Below are 22,904 nucleotides of genomic sequence, written 5' to 3'. Positions count from 1 at the left end.
GAGTAAGGACGATTGCTTCTTAGAAAAAAATGGGTGTCTGCGATAATTATCGCTTTGGGCAGAACAGTCACCTTTTTTTGCGTGTGCATTTCGCCATTTGGTTGTAATGCCTGCGTACATATGCTACGTATACGTGCAAACAATGGCAGGTACCACCGCGTGCTACAACACCCAACGGTGTTTCAGTCTTGCCAGTCGCGGTAGGTCTTACGCGAGAGGTTATGCAAGTACTCCGGTCGAAAATTCGTCGGCGTAGTAGTTGTAGTCCGCACCGCGCGTCAGAAATAATAGGGGGCCATAAAAAACATCGTACCGTGGTAATTTTAGTTCTAGTGATTAATGACCAATTGGTTTGCGGTAGACGATAGACCTATGGGGCTGAAACGTGGAGGCTAACCAAGAGTTCTACTTAAGTTGAGGACAACCCAGAGGGCTATGGAACGAAAAATGGTAGGGGTAACATTAAGAGATAGAAAGCGTGCAGAGTGGGTCAGAGAAATAACTCAAGTTACCGACATTCTAGTAGAAATTAATAAGAAGAAATGGACATGGGCAGGACATGTAGTGCGAAGAGAGGATAACCGATGGTCGCTGAGGGTAACAAACTGGATCCCAAGGGAAGGAAAGCGTAGCAGGGGGCGGCAGAAAGTTAGGTGGGCGGATGAGGTTAAGAAGTTCGCAGGGGTCAAGTGGATGCAGCTAGCACAGAACCGGGTTAAGTGGAGAAATATGGGAGAGGCCTTCGCCCTGCAGTGGGTATAATCAGGCTGCTGCTGCTGCTGCTGATGATGATGATGAGACGATAGTGAGTTAACGAAATCAGTGAAGCTAATTGACCGGGGAACTAAAGGAATTGAAAAGAAAATATGCAAAAGGGGGTTCAATGATGTCAGGATGCTCAGAATGGAAGCCAATACTATATGATGCTAATTTAATAAATTTCATAGTCTGCAATTGATCAATTAAATAATTAAAATAGTTAAAATTGAAACCTGCGTTAAGATGTGTGCTGCACAGAATGAAAAGACAATGTTAGCAGATGCTAAGTATCGGTGAGTAAAAATTGTAAAAATAAAAAAAAATATGAAAAGGGACAAGCATTGTCTGTATGTGCGAAACGCCATAGCGCCTTAACAGCGGAGCATAAGCGTCACCCTTATTTTTAGATTTTCCGACGTGATCTAGGTAGGTTGCCTGGGAAGCGAGTGCGTACTCGCTATGTTCACTCCTTTTTCATTGCATTCCGTAAAAGTTAACGTTTTCCTCATCATTATTGTTTTGAGCAATAGAACACACGCCACCCCCCCCCCCCCAAAAAAAAAAATTGTAAGACGTACGTGTGAAGCCTCTGACAGTTGATGCCATCTGAACCCGAGGCTTGAGGCGGTTAAAGGACTGCCTTATAAAGGAGCGACACACCTCCTGTTATTGGTATACATTCTAACCTGACAGGTCTTGTATACTTTCATAAGAGCTTTTGGCGCTTTCTTCGCCCCTTTCCTGAGTTTTTTTTTTTTTTTTTAAATTTGTTTCTGTGTTTTCTGCTGGCTAAAACGGCATGAATCAGCCAGCCTCTTCAAATTACGGCCGCGAAGCGCACTTTTTTCATGGGTTAATGTAGTGCACTTTGTTTTCTGAACCTTCATCTTTTTCAAAAACTTTAGGCCCCCTTTATCTTTAAAAAGCAATTCGTCCTGTTTGTAGCAGACAGTCCCTCCGCTGTTAAAGGTCCAACGAACCTTGCATAGAAGGCTTCTAAAATTGTTCTATCACGGTTAGGTGCCCGGTCCAGCGTTCATTCCTTAACGTTTTTGAGAGTTAGAATTGTCGCCAGTGAACGGGAGTCAGAGTTGGCGCTAGAAAATGCGCATATGTGCCGTGTTTTTTCATCATTTGAGAATTTAAAGCAAATTAAATAGTGGTGGTAAAAAACAGCGCGCCCTGCCACGTACTTACTGCAACACTATCCTCTGTGTGCGAACAGACGCCGCATGAAATGACACATGTCTTGGGCAAATTAAGGGCCCACAGCATCTATTACAAGTCGTCGGAAAGGCTCAGAGATCAAAGGCACGATTTTCAAAGGTGCTTTCCAAGTCTCCCCCGGCTTGCCCAGTCGCTGGCACACATCACAAGATTTCACATAACGTTCTACGTCTTTGAAACATCCTGGCCAATAGTACTCCATTACCAGCCTCTCCTTCGTTTTGTTAATGCCTAGTTGCCCTGACCAGCCATTCCCATGACACAAACTCAGAATGTCAGCCCTGTACTTTTCAGGTACTACCAACTGATCAAGTGTTTTGCCCTTTCTGTCCAAGTAGTATCGGTACAATAATCCTCCTTTCTCGTGCAAGGTTACATTGCGTATAGCGATGCCCTCTTTGGCTGTGACATATGTAACTTTGCTAAGGTATAGGTCCTGCCTTTGCTCCGTTATTTGGAGTTTCTCTATTCACTTGCAACAGACGGTCAAAGTTCTGTGAAGCTGGGGCTAACAAAGATCCCTCAGCGCTTTTTCTTTCTCGTCTGATTGCGGTGTGATCGCAGTCTCCGTACTTTCCTCAGCTCGTGTGTCCATCTTACTCTGAGATCCCGTTATTTCTTCTTTCTCTGCGCTTGTTTCTAGTGTTGGTTCAGCTTCTGCCTCTCTGTCTTCCTCATGTTCGGTCATCTGGCTCAGCTGACGGACGAGTAAGCGGGTTTTGGACCTTGTCAGAGCTTGTACTGATCCGCTTCCAAGTTTCTGACCTCTCGCGCGCAGCAATAGATCCGACCGATTCGAGAAACGGTAGGAGTATTGAAGTGGGAGAGCTTTTGAAACAGCGGCCTCAGTTATGAGCTCTCTAAGTAGCCCACAAATCTTCACTCTAGCCATTGGTAGGCAGACACTGTGTTCTCCCACTACCTGTTTGATCCAGGTCACTTCACCATTGAAGTCATCTGCTGTGACATAAGATGGGTGGACTACGTCCATCGTCGCAGCGCTATCCCGAAGTACTCTGCAGGGTTTCCCATTTATCTGCAGTTCGTGCAAATACGGTCGAAGGAGCTCTAGGTTCTCGTCGTTATCATCAACGCATGAGAACACCACTCGCGGCTTCGTACATTTAGCTGCAAAGTGCCCGACAGCATTGCAGTTACAGCAGCGAAGTGGTTTGCTATCCTCAAACTCTCTTTTTGCGGCTTTCTCAATGCCCTCTCTCTTCGACGGCTCCTCGCGCTTTTCTGGCGCTTTTCTGGATGCCTCGACCAGCTCCGAACTTTTCACCTGCGGAACCTTTCGGCTAGCTGTAACAGGCCTTACACCGCGTTTCTCGCTGGTAATACTACACCCTCGTTACTCAGCTTTCTTCGCGTCGCGTACTCTTCCGAGAGTTCGGCGGCTCTTTCAACTGTGTCGACATTTGCCCTGTCTTGAATCCACAGTTTCACTGCATGGGGGATGCTTCGGTAAAATTGTTCGAGGTAAATGCATTCGAAGATTTTGTCTCTGCTTTCATAAGCTTGCGCTCCCTTAAGCCACTACACCAGGTTGGCCTTAAATGCATACGAAAACTCCGGATAGCCCTCGCTGTCGCTCTTAATCGTATTTCTAAACCGTTGGCGGAAGGCCTCGGCAGAAAGCCTGTATCTTTTCAGAAGGCTGGCTTTGATTTTCTCGTAATCTGCTGCATCGTTTGCATTAAGCCTTGCGATAATTTCCGCTACTTCACAGGGCAAGACGGTCAGAAGCCGTTGTGGCTAGGTATCACGGGCAAAGTTCTCATGTTCACAGGCTCTCTCAAAATTTCCCAGGAACAATCCTATGTTCCGCCCAATTTTAAATGGTTGCATATGTATTTGTCCATGCGATATAAGATTCTCCATCGTTTGCTCTTTCAGGAAGGAGTCACTGCTCTCGCTCTAGCGGCTTCCTGCCTTTCTGTTTCAAGCTGCAAACGCTTTAGCTCTCTTTCCTGTTTCTCAGATTGTCATTTTTCACGTTCCTTTTCTTTTTCCCACTCTCGTTTGGCTTTCTCCTTAAGCCGTTTCTGCTCCCGTTCAGCTTTCTCCTTTGATTCCTGAACGGTTTTCCAAGCATCTACGAGCTGGTCATTATTCTCTACGTGTTTAGGGATGTTCTTAGACATGTCTATCTTAGAATTTTTGCTCTGCCCCTCTAGTCCCAACTCGTGGCACAATAGCAAGACCGCCCTCGAAAACTTCATTAGGTCCACTCTCGTGTGTTTTCTGCTTTGGTTCTGCTCTGAAGTGAAGTCGTTGGTTATCCTGTATTACATTTGGGCTTGCGCGCCCCTCGGTTGCGTTGGCCTGGCGGCTCCATGGACGGCGGACGACATCAACGGTCCCAGAAAAGACGAGGCGTCTTTTAACGAAACAACCTTTACTAAAACATCATGAAGGAACGGGCAGAGAAGCCGACCCGGAAGCTCCGGGCTATTTGGAGAGCTCATAACTGAGGCCGCTGTTTCAAATGCTCTCCCACTTCAATACTCCTACCGTTTCTCGAATCGGTCGGATCTATTGCTGCGCGCGAGAGGTCAGAAACTTGGAAGCGCATCAGTACAAGCTCTGAAAAGGTCCAAAACCCGCTTACTCGTCCGTCAGCTGAGCCAGATGACCGAACATGAGGAAGACAGAGAGGCAGAAGCTGAACCAACACTAGAAACAAGCGCAGACACGTTCACACAGCTGGTGTCTAGCGTCGTCTCCACGGCGCGTCAAAGTAGTCTCTGTCTCAGCGGAGTCGGCCGCTGCTTTTTATAGGTTTTCCAGTTCACAGGGAAAGGGAAAATCCTCACAGGAAATGAAGAGCCCGACAAGTCTGGGCAAGATGGGATGACTCAATCGCAGGTGGTCCGACCGCATCTCCTCCACCTCCTGCAGACGGGCGAGAGCGGCGCATTCTCCCCTGAGCTCCGGGCTTGGCCGGCGTTTGCACACACACGCACGCACACACATTTGGCGCGTGGCAGGATCACGTCGAGACTTGCCCGCGGGAGGAAGCATTGCGCGGCCGATGAACGGCGTCGAAATGGCCGATCCGCTCGTGGTTCTGCCTGTTGCTATGCGGTGGCCGCGTCAGCTGTCCCACTTGTCGGTGGAGAAACTTAACAGACTGCCCCGCCGGGGAAGGGAGATCCCGAAGGGCAGGGGACTGCATCCGCTGTCCGGAGGGATCGGGATGTTGCTGCTAGCCGGGGTCGTCCGACTCTGTTTCTCTTGAGCCAGTTAGCCTGAAGAAGTCCTTGGCAAGTCCGGGTTTCCAAGGCACTCTGCAACTTGTCTTCAGAAGAGATTTCTGACAACCCACAACGTCACAACCACGCTAAAAACTCAACCGTTCAGCCAGCGAGCACGGCACAATCTTCACTAAGTTATGCCAGACTATTTCCCTCTTATGCTCCCATCTATATTAAAGGGTAGCTCAGCAGCACTTGGAACGCGTCCACAAATTTGAAAATTGCGCTTTCAAAAACACCACTTTCAAACAAAGATAATCAATACAAATGTCCAAAACCCTATGTCAGAAAGAAAAACACCAAGAAGTGAAAACTGAGGCTTCTCACGTTATGGGCTTCGACTTAAGCCATCGGTTTTTTTCTACGGTAGCACTGGAACACAGGCGTTTTGCTTTCTTTTCGCAATCGTTTGCGTTTCCTCTCCTTACGATGGCAGCAATCTTTCTCGCGCCTGCCTTTCCGCGTTTTTCGTCGGCAGCTCTGGAATACCGGCTTTCTGCTTTCTTTCGGCGCGAGCTCTGGCAAGCTAGCGGTAACTGGAGCTAGTAGGGCACCGGTGTCGTCAAAGTGGTCAAAGTGCGGCGCCGCGTCTGCATTGCGGCCAGCAGCGCATGACTCACTTTCAGTCAAGTACGAACGACAACCGCTCCTGTCAGTACCCTTGCTAGGAATTTGATCTGGCGGCTCGCCACTAAGTGCGTCGCCTCGCTCAGAGCTAACCGGCGCACAATCAAGCTCCTTCGACAGCTGGGGCGCTTCGGATTGCGTGAGGGCCATAGGTGCTACGTCCGCGTTCGCACTGGGGTTGCTTTCGTGAATACAACCTAGCGTGGTATTGGGGCACGAACGATTCTGACTCTGCTCTGGTCGCTCGCTGTCGCCTTCGAAAGTCTCGCTCTTTACAGCGTACGCGCACTCCTCGTCGGTCTGCCCTAGCTGATCACAACTCGCGGGCTGCGCAGTTTCCCTGATCGGCACTTCGTTTTTCTGCGTGCCCTGCTCTACGACACAGCTGATTTCGGAAACCGAAAGTTTCTCCTATCTCCTAGCTCGTTTCCATCTCCGCCACGCTCTACACAAGCTTCTGCTTTCGACTCGAGAGGCGGTTCAGTTATTGCAGTTCCCCACTCTCATTTGATGGAACTGTATCTCCTACAACTACAATTGGGTCGGCATGCAGTTCACCTCGCTTAACGACATCACTTCGGATTTCTCGCCGATTAAGCCTGTGCTAACAGTCTCAGCTGGTGGCTCGACCAAGGTAACAGGATACTTTTCTGTTCGAGGCTCGGTCGGCTCGCTATACTGCGGCCACGTTGCTCGGCCGTTTCCCCAATTGCTGTTTCTCACACTCCGGTGCAAGTTCGATTTGCTCCGGAACTTCCGCACTGTCTAGCCATTCACTTACAGCGGCTTTCAACTGATACGCCAAATCATAGTACGACTTGTCACAATGTTTCTCGCTCTCATATCTTTTCCGAAGATCCTGATGCGTTATCTGATATCGTATCAGCAATGACTCTTTTAGTTCATCGTAATTTTTCAAGCGGTCGCCAACCAAACGCTTGATTTCTTCCGACGCTTCAGCGGAGAGAAGAGCTACCAACGTCTACGCCCAACTATCTCGCTCGGAAAGTTTACTTCTGCAGACATTCTCAAAGTGTGCCAAATACTCTGTCATATCCTCGGCGATGAGGAACGGTGGTAGACCATCTCGCGGTATTGAACCGTTACACCGCATGGAATTTTTAATGGCATTGCAAAGCTTTTCCGCGCTCATTCCACGTGCTGACACCTCCAGCTGTATCAGTTTCATTACGCGGGCAGACTGCTTTTCTCTCTCCTCGCGACGTTCCCTACGTTCACGTTCCTCTTCCTCGTGACGTTCGTCAATGATCTCAAGGCATTCCGAAAGCTCGTCATCTTCAGCTTCCAACGCAAGAATAGCCTTTAACACTTCTGGTTTTTTGAGTTTGCCTGACAAATTCAGACCCAACTCCTTCGCAAGCTCCAGCAATTTCGGTTTGCGCAACGACTTCCAATCCAAATCTATGGCTGTTCCGAGTGCTGCCTTCTATACTGCCCACTATTGTCTTGCTGCAGTTAACCCAGCAGCAACGACAGCACAATTACCAGCTCTGTTCTCTACTTAACAAAAGCCTGGCAAAACTCAGTAGAAGAAAGTCCCGCACTCACCAAACCTCGCAGCCAGGAATCCAACGCAGTCGTTCCGCTTCAGGCAACCAGTCATCACACAGGGCTCGTTGCACTGCTCCCGACTTTCCGCTGAGCTGCTTGTTTCACGGGTCACACCTGTGACATCACCGCTCTTCCCACTAGATGTTGCACCTCGGTCAGGCCTGGCTCGTTTCACCGACCACGGTCACTGCTTGGTCATCCTCGTCCCTCCGCTGTTCACCAGTTGTTGGACGACGATATCGCCTGGCTCGTCCCTCCGACCACGGTTACGGCTTGGTCGTCCCACTGCTGCCTACCAGTTGTTAGATTTGGGTCGCGTGCACCTGGGTAGCGTACCGCTGCCACCAGTTATTACATTAGACTTGCGCGCCCCTCTGTTGCGTTGGCCTGGTGGCTCCGTGGACGGCGGACGACATCAACGGTCCCAGAAAAGACGAGGCGTCTTCTAACGAAACAACCTTTACTAAAACATCATGAAGCAACGGGCAGAGAAGCTGACCCGGAGGGAATACAGACACGTTCACACAGCTGGTGTCTAGCGTCGTCTCCACGGCGCGTCAAAGTAGTCTCTGTCTCAGCGGAGTCGGCCGCTGCTTTTTATAGGTTTTCCAGTTCACAGGGAAAGGGAAAACCCTCACAGGAAATGGAGAGCCCGACAAGTCTGGGCAAGATGGGATGACAACCGCAGGTGGTCCGACCGCATCTGCTCCACCTCCTGCAGACGGGCGAGGGCGGCGCACTCTCCCCCGAGCTCCGGGCTTGGCCGGCGTTTGCACACGCACGCACGCACACACATTTGGCGTGTAGCAGGATCACGTCGAGACTTGCTCGCGGGAGGAAGCGTTGCGCGGCCGATGAACGGCGTCGAAATGGCCGATCCGCTCGCGGTTCTGCCTGTTGCTGTGCGGTGGCCGCGTCAGCTGTCCCACTTGTCGGTGGAGAAACGTAACACCTGTCTCAACTGACAAACGCTTAATTCCCAGTGGTTCAAGATTATTCACTCAAAATCTGAAGCCTGGCGAATCCCTAACGAAGACCAAACCGACCAAACGCTCACCCGCAGAAGCAGTACGACGTCGTCCGGTCCATCCCAGCTGCTGCCAACCAGCTGTTGGATGTCGAGGGTCCTGCTGTATTGGCTGTGATTCGGGTCCTCTGGGGGACTGACCCGCACCCAAGCAACCACCGACGTCCGTTGTACGTCCGAGCTAGAGCCGAACGTCCTTTTCCGAAATTGTACGTCCGTCGGACATACGTACAACCTCCGGTTTCGGACATCCGTATTCGTACATCCGTCGGAGGTACAGACTACGTCCGTTTTTGTATATCCGCATGAGAGACGAGGTGTACGTCCGATGTACGTACGGACGAGTATATTTCCAGGACATATATTTCCTCGCTGACAAAATTTTGTTTCAACATTCACACTTGTCTTCAATGCTCGAGATGTGTCCTGCCTGGTCAAAAAAAAGAAAAACATTGGGGCCAATTGGGACCTGCAAATGGTTATCTGGACCCAATATTGGACACCACCTCTCCAATGGATTAGTCCAGTTGGATTAACCAAATGGTTCTGCAAATACCAATTGGGCATTCCAAATAGTTCCAATTGCGTGTAAAATTCCATTCGGATTTTCCAAATGGTACTCAAAATTCCAATAGAAAATCCAATTAGGTTTGCAACTTCCATTCGGCCCCTGAGATAGCGAATTGTATTATATACCAAATGATTAGCTGGTTGGCCTAAAAAACTCTGGCACATACAGTATGGGGCGATGTCATTAATTTCTCAGCTTTCATGCCGCAATTCGTTGTATCCGTTGGTGGCGGCGGTCGTGATCTTCAATTGTTACTCTAGTTGAGCCTTAACGTATGTACTACATGTACCACCTGCGCGGCTTCGCCATCCACGATGGTCCACGACCACGTCTTGGCGAACAAAAACGCCGGATTACCTAGCACTGTGGCGGCTGCGTTTCGATGGAGGCGAAACGAAGTGGCGTCCGTGTGCTGTGCGATGTCAGCGCACGTTAAAGATCCCCAGGTGGTCGAAATTACTCCGTAGCCCTCCACTACGGTCCCCCTTTCTCTCTATCCACTTTCACTCCCACCTTCATCCCTTCCCTTACGGCGCGGTTCAGGTGTCCACAGAGCAAGCGTGACAGATACTGTGCCTTTCCCTTCCTATGAACGAACCAACCAACCTAGCACTGTGGGTCTTTACAAAAATAGTTTTTTTGCTGTTTGAAATCCCCGCCAGTCCCCGCCGGCCGGCGGCCGTACTGTTTGGTTGAAAGTTGCGTATTCCATTGCAGTGTGTGTGTGTGTGTGTGTGTGTGTGTGTGTGTGTGTGTGTGTGTGTGTGTGTGTGTGTGTGTGTGTGTGTGTGTGTGGGAGGGGGGGGGATGGTAGGTTTCGCTTGAATATCCTCACAAGAAAGGGTACCTATTTAAAGAAACTAACAATATTCAGTAAAAATATAGTGTTAACTTATTACGGCCAATTCATTTCTGCGCATGAATGTTTCTGCCGTAGTTTCGTACCACGTGTTTCTGTGCCGCCATTGCCGGCTGTCGTCCTGCCGCCACGGCTCGCGGCAGCATTTTTTTTTTTAGTTCTGTGCGGGTGCACGCAACTATGCTCTAATGCCTTCACCCATCTGTGTGCGCTGCAAGGACAACGATTGCACAGTTGTGCCAGTTCCTAGTGTGAAAGGATTACCCCCTTGGAGCAACAGTGGTTCACGACGACAACACATGACTCCGGCGAAAGCGACCGCGTTTGAAAGTGAGTACTGCGATCGAGCTTTGTGAAAATCTGCGCAGCGAAAATTGTATGAATATGTAACAGCGCAGTGAACCTACTGACACATTTCAACGCGATAGCATTAAGGAGCTAGTTACACCGAAAACCAGGAGTAATCGGCGCGGTGGCGTCCGTGTATGATTGAGTTGGCTCTCCCTCTCCTCTACGTAAACTAGGAAATTGCTGGAGGTGCTATCGCGTTCCACTCTTACAATCTTGCGAAGCTTATAACCAACCTGCTTGTTTTCGTCAACCAAGGCGCTGGGTAAACAGTCGGTCTTCAAAGATTTTTTTTTTTAATATGCTTGCCTTCGCAAGTGGCATGCTCTGCATTTTTCAATGCAAGTTGCAGGTTGCGAGGGCACAGTCTGCGCTGCAGTGCATTACAGTGATAAAATGCATAACTGCTCCTGTGCAATGCGATAAGCGATAATCGCCCAAGCTCGCGAGCTTGAAAGTTGTGCACCACTACAAAAAAAAAAAAAAAAAAATCATTTGATAGCCAGTGGCCTTTTCTGTGCTTGAAATTATTGAAGCGCGTTATCAGCTTATTTTAATTTAGGTATGGCCTGTATGATACTGCCTTCTGAACTGTTTAGCTTATTTAGCTTTATCCTTGAAGCATTGCAGATGAATCTATGTGATATTCGAAAGATAGCGGGTGCGATATAACTGGCGTGAACTAAGGGAAAGGGGGGCAGAACTTCGGTATTTGAGACTGCTTGTAACAAGTGTTGTAGGGCAGGTACAATATGAGAAATACCCAATTTTCTTGTTATTGGCCTCCAGAAAACCTCAAGTCAAGGATTATGCTGTGCATGAGCTACAGGCGATTTACTAACCTGTTTTTTTTTTCTCTTTTTGCAGAAAGCTGGTTGCTTCCACTTCATCACGGAAGATGGATGTGCGCTTCAAGTTTTACGTCATATTGATGAATTAGATATTTTACAATAAAATATGCCTGTTGTACTTTAAGCTGCTTTTCTATTTTATTGCCTCGTGGGAGCGAAAAAAGCATGCATGCAGCATATATGCGAATATGCGAGAAAGATCCGGGAACGGACGTCCGAAATGGACGTCCATTGGTCAGACAAACATGTCCATTTGGACGCCCATCGGACGGCCGACGGACGTCCACTGGCTGTTCGCGGACGTCCATCGGCCAACCGGAACATCCGAAACGGATGGCCATTGGCCGTCCGATGGATGTCGGTGGTTGCTTGGGCAGTAGCGAAGAAGAGACATATGTGCTCAGGAACAGTGAGACTGTATTATTAACTCAAAGAGAAGCACAGAAGTAGACGTCACATGGAAACGACAGATACCACAAAGGAGAAAGAGAGGAACAATGCGGTTGGGTGCTCTTATATACAGTTCAGTCCTTCAGATCACGCCCTTTTCCACCAATCAGCGGTGCTCTCACTTCGGCGCTGGCTACGCACAGTCGAAGAGGCGGATAGGTCCAGGACCGTTGCTGGGAGCTCTTCTTTAGAATTTGTTGTTCTCACACGAACACACGCGCAGCCGTCATGAGCCTCAAGCATTTCACGTGGGGAGACAATCGCAGTTCGGGCACGTATCCGAGTTTCGTAGGTCCCAGACGAAGGGAGAGGGGGATGTGTTCTGCCGCGACGGCACACATCGTTCCAACCTTTTTTTTTTTTTTTTTTTGTATACCCGTCTCGGATGGCGTTGTGGATGCGCTGTTGGCATGCAGAAAGGAAAAAAACTTCCTTCATGGCTGTTGGAGAACCCAGCCATGAAGAATGATGTTTTCGCTGCAGCAACAAGTGCCGGCCGCTGGCGCCAAGCCATCGCATCGAGGCAGCGGAATCGATGTTACGGCTTGCCGGGAACGCTCAGGTTTCCGGGTCCGGCAAACAGCGGGGTCAAACAGCACTCAACAGCCTTCATCATCGTTACCTTCATGGCCATCCTCACCGTCATCAAGCGACGTCGACATATGAGGTATGGGAGGAACAATTTGCCGCGAATGTGGGCCCACAAAACCATTACAGGTTTGACCCGCTGGCGAGCCTGTGTCGTAGACCTCGGTTCAGCCAACTCCGACTCGAACAACTTCGGCTCGACGCTATGGGCGGAAGAAGCAAGAGACGTATGCACATCGGCACATGCCTGCAGTATACCTGTAGAATGTAATAAAAAACAAACGCTTGAGGCGCGATGCTTCGTCGGAGCACAGCCACATGCAGACTAAAAAAAAAAAAAGTACAAACTTCAACCTTCAGACGTTTGGGTCCTATTGAGCAGCGTGCATCAAGAGCGGCGACATGCACTGCAGGGTGTATAGTTGCACCGGGCTTCAGCAGCATACGCGACTTCAAGCCTAACTTGGACTGGCATGCCGGGCTCCGAATGTAGCAGTCGTCCGCAAAGTGAAGCGAACACATATTTCCCCGACAGCCAGTCAGTCCGGCCAGCATGGCGTACGAAGTCAGTTTATGCCTATCGCTGATGAACGTCACTGGGGAACCGGTGAAGCGCTACACCGCTGGTATTGCCTGCTCGGCCTCCTTCGGCGCTTTGGCAGAAGTCCACCACACAGTAATGCGGCATCGCGAATGGGCGGGCACAAGTAGCAGCGCAATCAAACGACGATTTGCTTCTACGCAACAGAAGGCGGCCAGCACGCTGCACTGTCGCTGAGCTGAAAGGGCAACGCTTTTGCCGCGTTTTTCTCTTCTACCGGCCCAGTTAACCAACTACGTCATGCGTTCCAATTCTTAGACGTCTAGCAAGACTGCTTCGTAGACGTCTACGTAGACGTCTACAGGTTCGCGTATTGGAGGCGCCGTCTGCTGCGACCCGGTTGCAGCAGCGAAATGCTTCCTACAACCGGGTTGCAGGAGCAAAATGCTTGCTGCAACCCATGACGTCTTATCCGGTTTAAAAAAAACGTCACATCCGGCTATTGTTTTGTGGGTTTTGTGTTGCTTTTAGTAGCAAAATGGCTGGTCGTCGTCGTCCATGGTGGGAGCCGTGAGAGCTGGGTGCTCTCGTGTGGTACGGTACGTAAGCAATCTTTTCTATTTTTTAGATATTTCAGTATGCATGTATTGAGTCATTGCCCGCTGTCTGGAACTCTACATTTAGTTTTCAACTTCCCTGCGTCCGAATGTTCTGTTGACGACCATTGAGCCTGCTTGGCCGGCAGTGGGCCCGAACGGCCCAAAGGTGTATTATAGAAAGTTTCAATCGAAAGCTCAACGTAGTTCGACACCAAGGAACATACGGTTAAATACCGTTTATTAGGCCAACCGCACGAAAGTCTCAGTCATGTAAAACACGCCTGACTACCAGTCTTGCGTGCGCCTGAAAACGGCGGGAAACTTGGGTAAGCTTTCCTCAGCGGTCTGGATGAATAATTAATGATTGTAACGTCTTTGAGCTGATGGAGGGACTTAAGGAGATACTAGGACATGACAAAACAACGCGTAGAAGCAGGAAAGGTGAGGATCACACAGGCCTGTGTGGGAAGCTTTTGTTTCGGTGCACCACGACGTACTAACCATTTGTGCGACGTGACCCTTTGTGTGACCCTCATTGCTGTGACGCGGTGTAGAATAATGATTTAATACCTCATTTTATGACTGCGCACTGTCAAGTGTATGCAGGGCCACTTTCCAATTGCGGTGAGGTAAGCGATTTCGCCTTGTGTTTAAAATGCATCAACATGTACTTGTCTTAATTTCTTTTGTGTGTGTAAACATCGCTTATAAGCTGACGTCTAATATTTGGTACGCAGGGATCATCCTGATATGTGTTTTGGAGTCTAGCATGGGCTTGCTGGTTGCTGAGGCTGAACAAATGGGACTATGAAAGGCGGAGGCAGCCTATGCTCCAACGCCACAACGTGAGCCCTGTACTTAATTTCAAAACAATTGTTGTGCCACCGGGACTGGTCATTTGTTTTAACTTTTACATGGGGAACATGGCACAGGTCACCAGTTTGCATAGAGTGCATGAATGAATCAAGCAAGCAAGCATTCCTGCAGCTGCAGTGTCCAGCTTGTAGTTTGCAGCCTTTTTTTCTCAGTTGCAATCAATGCGTTGCAAACAGTGTGCAATGTAACAGTTGATTCAGACTAAGAAAACCAGACTAGCTCCAAAAACAAACAAATGTTTGCACGAGATGGAAGATCAAACCACGCTTTATTGTCTTCTCAATTTGCTGTGAAAAGCTGGCAAAGCTGCCTTCTTTAACGAATGATATTCCTGCACAGATTGGTTGTGTCGCTTTTTTGTGCGTGTAACAAAGTTGCTGCAATAACTTTATAGCTTTGGAAACCACTGTGAAAGATAAAATGAGGTCTGCAAGATTGGCATCAATGGCTTGCAAGACAAGCAGCACAGAATATACACCCTGCCAATTCTTTAACAGTATCGCTTGAGCGTCGACTGTCCGAGCAGAAGCAAAGTGGAAATCAGGAGAGGGAACAAGCAGGGAGATGTAATCATGCTGCTTCAGCGAGTGTTGTCTGCTTAGCTGTTCTGCTCCATTGGCAGCAACCCCTTGAATCAAGTTTCATATCGGAGTTCTGGGAGCGCTCTGCTATGTGCTTGTGGTTTCAATCTGTGCAAACTTGTAACGTTCCAAATATTACACTTGTCCCTGGTTGTCTCAAGGTTTTTTTTTTTTTTTTTTTTTTTTTTTTTTTTAATGCAATGAAAGTACCGATACAACAATTTTTCAAAAGTATCGATGGCAAGAGTTATGGGGCATGTTGGATTTTTTATCGGAAATGTGTGTACTTTGGAGATATTCGCATGATATGCAGATACTATTGCGGCTAAAAACAAACAATGACAGCTTCTCCGGGCACCGGCATGCCTGCCAGCCAATTGTGGCAGGGTTGCTTCACATTGATCAAAGCAGCGTAGCAAACGAGGTTCACTGCAGCAGCAAGAATTGTGAGCACGCCCTCGCACTCTATTGCTTTGTCATCTCCTGCATCTTCCGGCGCAGCAGTGCAGGGCAGTCGACGGTCGCGTGGTACTGTTAAAACATTGTCCAGGTGTACACTGCCTACGGTGGTGTCCATTTCGTAGCAGAGGCAATGCCTGCCTAATGTATATCCTCTTCACTTGACGAGCAAAGAAGCATTCTAGTTTCCCTTGCTGAGAATGGGGAATGCAGCCCAATGTCGAACACTTTCTTTTTCGCTCATCAGAGATCATCAGAGATTATCCTTTTATGCCAGGGGCCTTGGCGCACAGCCAGCGGAGCTGCGTGCTGCAGTCCGCCAGCTCAAAATTTTCAGCTGACGTTTTGAAAGCATTGCCACCAGCCCTAATTTCCAACTAAAATAAACTCAGATTTTGTACCAGTTAGTACGCATTCATTTTTGAAAAGGCGTTGACCACTTAATCTGCGTGAACTTTCATTTGACATCACTATGCCTTCAAAAGCAAGGAGCCAGACATCCTGCCTTCTCTTTTATTTCTAAGTGTTCTTTTTGTTTGTTTTTTTTTTTTTGTTTTTCTTGTTGAAGATTATAAGTGTGATATTTATTAACAGGTGTACCATTTCAGTACCTCTCTCTGAGCGATCCTGAAGCTGCTTTTGTCCGGCATTGAAGTGGAAACAGCACACATTGCTTTTCTTTTGCAATAATAGGAGCGCTTGGTCTGACAAAACGAAATTTTGCTTATTTTTGTTCATTTTATTGTTATTTACTGTACTTTGTTTCCTGTTGTTTTATTACTTTCTGGCTCCTGGGTCATGAGAGAAAAAGCTTTCTCAATGCAGCCCACGTAGCAATATGAGTTTGAGACCCCCTGCTCTATGCCCATAATGGCGTGGGGATCAATGGATAATTCATAATTAGTTTGTCTGAAAGGTAATTGTTTAGCAAAAAGCGACTATATGCCACTGGTCGGCCCAGACCCACAACCTCCGCATCATGGTGTTAGAAGTGTGTGAACGGGTCGCTCCGCACCGAACAGTAAGTGGCAATACCGATGCTCTGATTTCCGTAGGCTGCCGAGAGACTGCGTTGACTGTTGGTGGCCGCGGGTTCGCTGGGTGCCGCAAGGATTGCCAGTCAGTTCTCAACTTGCATCGGTGCACATTTTGTTTTTCTCGCTGACGCCCCCGCTCCACGCCTTTCTTCGATCACGGTATATTTTAAGTTGTAATGTAATGTAATGTGGAAAAAAAAGTGCATTGTTCACCACTGCAATACAGGCTACGTATTCTGCAATGAAAAATGTCAGCTTTCTTCGGTGCGAAAAGATGTCAAACGACTTCAGCTATGGTGGCCGGCATACCAAGAAAGGACCGAGCTATACAGCCACTGTTTGTGAGGGGCGCTTGGAGCCCAGGTTTGTGTCCAAAACATGGACGACAGAGTTAAATGGGCATGTGCTGCAAAGCGTTGCGCGTTGGTAGCAAAGGAAGCGGTCCCCACGATATTCTCTGCCTGCCTTGCCTACCTTTCAGGCATCGAAAAGTAGAAAGCGACCCACTGAAAGGCAGCCCCAGGAACCGAAAAAAATAGAAGATCGTCAAACCTTCTGTAGAAGCGTCAAGTGAAGGTAGCACGCGCTTCACACGACACTGTGTGGGCATGGACAGGCCCAAAAGCTGGGTGTGGCCCAACCCACGGCCCGTCTGGGCCGACACATGAACATTTTTGCTGGACTCTGAGTGGGCTTAAAGGTACGGGTCTGAGCCGGATTCGGGCTTGTACACATAGGGCCGATGTCCTTTATAGTCACTTTGTCAGAGTAAAATACACATTCGCAGCGTAGCTGCAGCGAAATGGATAAAATAACCATGGTACGCTCCGAGAAAGAAGTTTAGTCTTCTTGGCTTATTTATTTACTTATTACGGCACCGCGGTGGCTTGGTCATTAAAGCTCTCGAGTACTGAGCTGGGATACCCTAGTCTGATCCTAATTGGGAAACAGCATTTTGGTCGAAGCTGAAAGCATTGCAGGCATATACTTAACGATGGCAGTTTCACTGAAGAATCCCAGGTGGCCGAAGTGATCCGGAAGCCTCTGCTACGGCGTCCTCACACTTTGAGCCGATTTGGGACCATTGCTCCAGAGACATAGCCCTTTTGTTGTTTTTTTTTGGCGTCATGTACACTTTTTTTTTTTTTCTCCACGTGAAAAAATTCAAAACCAAATGTGGGTATGGTTTTCATTTTAATCTGTTGATTGGAACGTCTCATAACTGAAATAGCCGCAAAGGCTTGATAGAGTTTAGAAATCTCCTTGATGATGGAATAAGATAAATCTTGAATGAGCAATTTTTAAATCGAGTCAGAGTCGTAAACAATTAGGCGTGCGCCGGCCACATTGAACGATACGAATGAATATATGAAATTACTCCCCTCGGTTACTAAGGAGCAGCAGTCAAACACCGCTCTTGCATGTTTTAAAGCGTAAAATGCCATGTGCGGGTTACGCTGGTGTGGTGCAGCGTGAAGTTCGCCTAATAAATTAGAGTAGTGCCAGGTGAGGCTGTTTCAGCTATCAGCGAGCACAGACAGTCTGGTCTGCAATAAGGCACTTCTACATATGGTCAGTTTTATACAGTCGTGCCTCGCTAATATGGACACTTTGGTTTCCGACCAAAACTGTCCATAAAGCGAGTCATCCATAATAACGAGTCATGAATAAAATGAAAAGAATTTTATTGAGAAAAAAAGAATTGTAATTAATGACTTCTTTTGTAGATAACGGTGTGCACTTGACACAAAATTTGACAGAACACCGGCAATTTTGAGTGCATTATCCTTATCATTGTTGTCTTCGAAAACTGGTAGTGGAGACTGAAGCGACTCGCGTACAATGACACACGTGATGGTGGGCTTTGTGTTGGTTTAACTTTCGAGCATGAATCGGCGTCCGATTTTCTACTCACCATCACTTTCAAAATGGGCTCGGCATTGAGCAAAGTAGCCGCTAAGTAGCTGCTTGAGATTCTTCTGAGGCGAGGAAACAGTCGAGCTGTCGATACTAGTCCCTCACGGCTTAGATTGACTGAGATGGCTTTTGCTGCTTGTGTTCACAGATTGCTTGCTTCGCGCCGACGTTCAGCTCTGTTCTTTTGCGTTTAATTCCCACCATGCCAAAATCCAGACTCCAGTTGAGGGTTACAGGCTCCTGATACTTTGCACTTTCTTGCTTAGTTAACCTTTCTGCCTTTCCGTTCTTCTGATTCTTTCTTTTTTGCCTTGTACTGTTTCCGTAAGGAAGCGAGAGAGTCAAATTGGCAAGCTGCTATGCGGAGGCTATAGAACATCCCATCTTCTTGGCGCCGTTTCTATGTGTTCGTGTAAGACAAACACTGCAAGCTGAAGTACAGTTTAGAACGACGATTAGCCGACTACGAAGAGCTCAGACCTTGTCAAGGCCGCATCGTTGACTTATAGCGAAGCCGACATGCGGACCCGCCTCAGGTGCAAAATGTGGCAGTTCGGCAGCAACAGGAACGAAAACCAGGAGCCTGAGAGGGAACCGCGCCCAGGACGGGACGCCCGGTCTCGGTTGCATGCTCGTACATCGCCTTTCTTTTGTCGCCCTACTTTGTGAGTGTGTCTTAACTCTCACCAAAAAGAGTTTACGGCTTCATGGAACACATACTGTGCTTTGGGAAAGAAAACTTCAGTTCCCACCACCACTGTATGCACTTTTCTTTCTTCCTGTCATTTCTTTCTTACGCTTTTACCGGCCTCTCTGTTCACGTCCAGCAGAATTTATTGCAACCACATGTTGCTGTTTTCCCGACTGCGGCGGCACTGCCGCTGCACCCAGAAATCTCCTGGTTCTCCCCTTTCAGGGTCTTTCTTACGCCAACCCTCGGTTTGCTGTGCAAGTTCCTCTCCGCTCTTGCGCCCCACGCTCGCTTTTATTCTTTCCAACCCCACAGGACTCGTTCAGGCATCCGGTTGTATCGGCTGTTGCGTAGGTTCGCGGGCGGCGTGCCCTTATTTAACTTGCGTTCGGACTCCTCTGCTTTTTTTTCAAGCACTGTCCATATTACCGAGACAAAAATACATGGGTCCAAGTGGGCCGTGTACATTCTTCCCCTGTCCATTGTCCAGACAGCGAGTTTCCATATTAATGAGGAATAACTACACTGAAAAAGTTTCGTCCCCAGAAAAACTGTTCATAATTCGGGTCGTCCATATTAAAGGGGGAACGACTGTATACCACTGGAGGCTAGGAACTGGAAACCTTATACAAACCACTGGGAAGGGCCAACATTCGAACGCTTGATGAGGTGCAATCTTTTTCAAGGTTGGTGTTCAACACTCGTGACGCCTCAGCCACAGATACAGTCTTGCTGCCGCAGCGGCGCCATCTTCTACATGCAGAATCAGCGAAGAGCATTGCAGCCAGAACACGTGCCGGCCCTGGCGGCGGTGCTGTTGTGAGCTATGATATAACGGCACCGCTCGCACACCACAGGACGGGCACGCCACCTGAGCTTCTTGTCTTTCTTCTACCGCCGTCACCTCCAGTTCAAGATACATTAATTCGAGAAGAATATTGGCTTCCTCTTTCTTTGATGGAGGTGGTACCTACGCTTGACGAATGGCAGTTTTGGCATGGCGTGAAGGCTACATACGCACGCTATTGGCTACTTTGCGTTTCCTCCTAACCTTTCTACGACGGCGCAAGAAGTCGCAGGGCGCTGATGCTCCGGACCAGGATGGGGGGGGTGATGATGAAGTACCAGCACCTCCAACCAAATGTTACGATACGGCAAGCCGATGAAAACAGGAGAACACAGGACAGAGAGATGGTCGATGACAGTGAGATGGCGTTTAATGAAAAATGTTGCCGGGCCTAGCGCGAGCGCTCCTGTCCGCGCCACTGCCCGCTTTTTCTTCTTTGATGTCGTCCGTAACAATATCATTTGACTTTAGAAACGTGCTCTAAAACAATTTGAATGCTTCAAAACTTCCGTTTTATAGCTTCAAAGTGCTCGAGCCTGCTTCCACCTCTCCAAGTTGGTTTGTGGTTCAGGTCATTATTGACAGTTCTGCATGACTGAATTGATGTCTTCAGTTTGGAGTTTTGGGGAGGGTTGCATCCATTGGGAAGAGGGAAAAATGCTGGCTGAAGATAAGGAACGCAACATTATGAAAATTCCGATTGCTATTGGGCAACCATCTCGTGGATGATGGCACTTGAAAGCGTTTTGACTGGAGGTACCCGCACTGCTTGGGCTAGGCCAGTGCAGCACTTCATCTTACAGGAGCATATGCACCTAATCTTGGTCGCATTTTGCTTGTTAACGACATGCAAGACATTGCTCTGTACAGATCATCACCTGATTTTTATCTTCAACAGCTAAATAATCTATTATTGATTTTTTGTCTTATCTGTTTCAGGGTGTGTATACTCCATTAACACACTGAATGTTGGTAGTGCTGCTACTGCACTTAGTCAAGTGTTGGTCTCTGTTTGCAATATTTTTTAGCTGCTATGAGAAGTAAGATGCTCGTGGACAGCCTCCTTAACAACATGAACTGGTGTATTTGTGATGGAGACCGTATATCAAAGACAGCCAGAGGTTTTATGATGCTGGCATTGTAGCAACCGTTGTGGTGCTGCAGTTCGATGAGGGATTTGGCCATCTTGTGGTTGTTGCCTGTTTGCTGTGGCCACCCTCAAAGTAAATAGCTGTGGTCCTGTCACATAGTTTGAGAACTTCTTGTTACTTGTATGGAAACTACTGTTTGGCACAAAATGACTTGTGGCTGCCATCATGTGCGTTATAGACATTTGGGTGGAACAGTTCCTCATTCTTTTTCACGGCCCATAGGAAGGATTTCGCAAGTTTAGAAAATGAAAAGTCCACAGCTGAATTAGTCGCGATTCTGGAATCATGCTGTGTAGTCGACAAACGCTACAATCCGAGAGCAATGCATGTCATCTAATGAACAGTGCAAGCGAAACTTCTTGGATGCAGCAGCAAATGAAAATGTGCACACATGGTTTTCAAGATGTCTCAACGTTTATTTATATGCTTCACAACCTACTAAAGCCTGCACGCTTGCGTTATACCAAAGCACAATCAGCTGTCTGTTCTGATGTCTGTGGCCAGTATTGATAACTTCATATCAGTTCTTTACTACCCATGGTGTCCATTTCTGCTGTGCATGTGCACTGCAGTGATACATTGTCACATGCATGCAGAGAGCACTAGTACTGGCCTTACTTAGGGTAACCTTTTCGCTGTTTTGGCTTTTCTCGTTCTTGAGCTATGCTACAGGGTGCACACTTTTCTTTTTGTCTGGTTCCTTTGACGAGTCATGAATTCAGCATTCGTGCTTCTTTCCTTTTTGAGGGTGTAGTGACCATATGCAAATCCACTATTAGAATATATGAGCTGCTGCATAGTCTGCAGTCCTGTTATCTTTTTATTTAAATTTGGTACGTCTCTGAGTTTCTCTGGGTGTTTTGTTATTGTTCTGAGCTTGCATTCTTTTGTTTTTTCTCCCCATGACAGTCGATCCTGCACGTGACTGATACTAGTCGAGAGATCACAACAGCTGCCCACCTTTCAAAGCATGGCATTCCTTGGCCCAAGTTGACTGCTCTCTGTGCTACTGGCTCAACAGTGTACTCTCAAGTCTGCATTTCACTTATGAGCGTAATGGCAACACACACATGTTGGCCATAGCTTCCCATAGCTTCTGTGTCAAAATAAAGTATTCCTACTTATGTGCCTTTTCATTCATTATTAACGCACATGATTGGAGTAATAAACACTCCAGTGCCAAAACACCATGTTGACACACTCATTTATGTTTAGACTGCCAACCTTCTGCATTACTTCCCTTTTGTAACCTACCTAGAAAGGTAAGTATTTACTGTATGTGTCATAGAACCACATGTATTTGTTATTCCTTTTGAGACTGGAAATAATCCGCAAAACCAGTGAAGTAAGAAAAGTTCACAGATATGTTTCGTAGACAATTTTTAGAGGTAAGCCCAATGAAGATGTTTCAAACTGCAGGCAGGGACTGATGATAAAATGGCAAAGTGGGCGGTGTTTGTTGAATTGCATAAGATTGGTTTAATTCAGTATTTTGCAGATGAGCAGCAACTTTCTTAATTGCAATGCTTGCTTACACCCATACTGTCACCTCATGTAATGCTCAAACATTTGGCAGTGCTAATCACTTTACTAAAATATTGAACTCTTGGCCCTTCAAAGTGAATTGTGTTCAGTAGCGAGGTGACATGCTTGTAGCAATGAGATCAGATCTAACCTTGGATACCCGCTTAATACACTATTGCTGTGCCTCTTATGCTACTGGGATGGTGAAGCAGCATACTAAAAGGGCATAAAAAATAAGCGTGTGCAGTAATTCTTTACATGTAACAATAGTTCAAGCCCTCGCCTAATTTAATTTGACTGCATTAAAAGGCCATATTTACCAAAAAAGGCAATTTGGGCGACAAGGATGAGTGGCAGATAGTATGACCGGATGGACTGGTCTGTGTGATGTGAGGGCCATGGTATGGTCCAGCTGCCTACCCAAGCAGCTCCTTTGACATGAGAAAAACTCATTGCCTTTCAGAATCCCGTCAGATGTGTGAGTTGGGAGTTCATTTACATAATGTGGTAATTAGTAATTTTACAAATTGGTATGTGTGATA

At 47.6% G+C, this 22,904-nt stretch overlaps 1 long non-coding RNA gene and 1 pseudogene across 1 annotated transcript; one reads left to right on the top strand and one right to left on the bottom strand.

The window, feature by feature from the left end:
* Nucleotides 1–2,017: 2,017 nt before the first annotated feature.
* Nucleotides 2,018–4,133, bottom strand: LOC146201082 (uncharacterized; annotated as a pseudogene).
* A 9,009-nt stretch (nucleotides 4,134–13,142) lies between these two features.
* LOC146201081 (uncharacterized) lies at nucleotides 13,143–22,205 on the top strand. Its single transcript, XR_014705284.1, has 3 exons — nucleotides 13,143–13,279; nucleotides 14,017–14,124; nucleotides 21,748–22,205. It is a non-coding gene; the product is annotated as an uncharacterized LOC146201081 (long non-coding RNA).
* The last annotated feature ends 699 nt before the right edge of the window (nucleotides 22,206–22,904 follow it).

The sequence above is a fragment of the Amblyomma maculatum genome, chromosome 2, assembly GCF_055883805.1.
Source record: "Amblyomma maculatum isolate TAMU_Amacu chromosome 2, ASM5588380v1, whole genome shotgun sequence".
Classification (NCBI taxonomy): domain Eukaryota; kingdom Metazoa; phylum Arthropoda; class Arachnida; order Ixodida; family Ixodidae; genus Amblyomma; species Amblyomma maculatum.
This window is presented reverse-complemented; position numbering and strand designations above follow the sequence as displayed.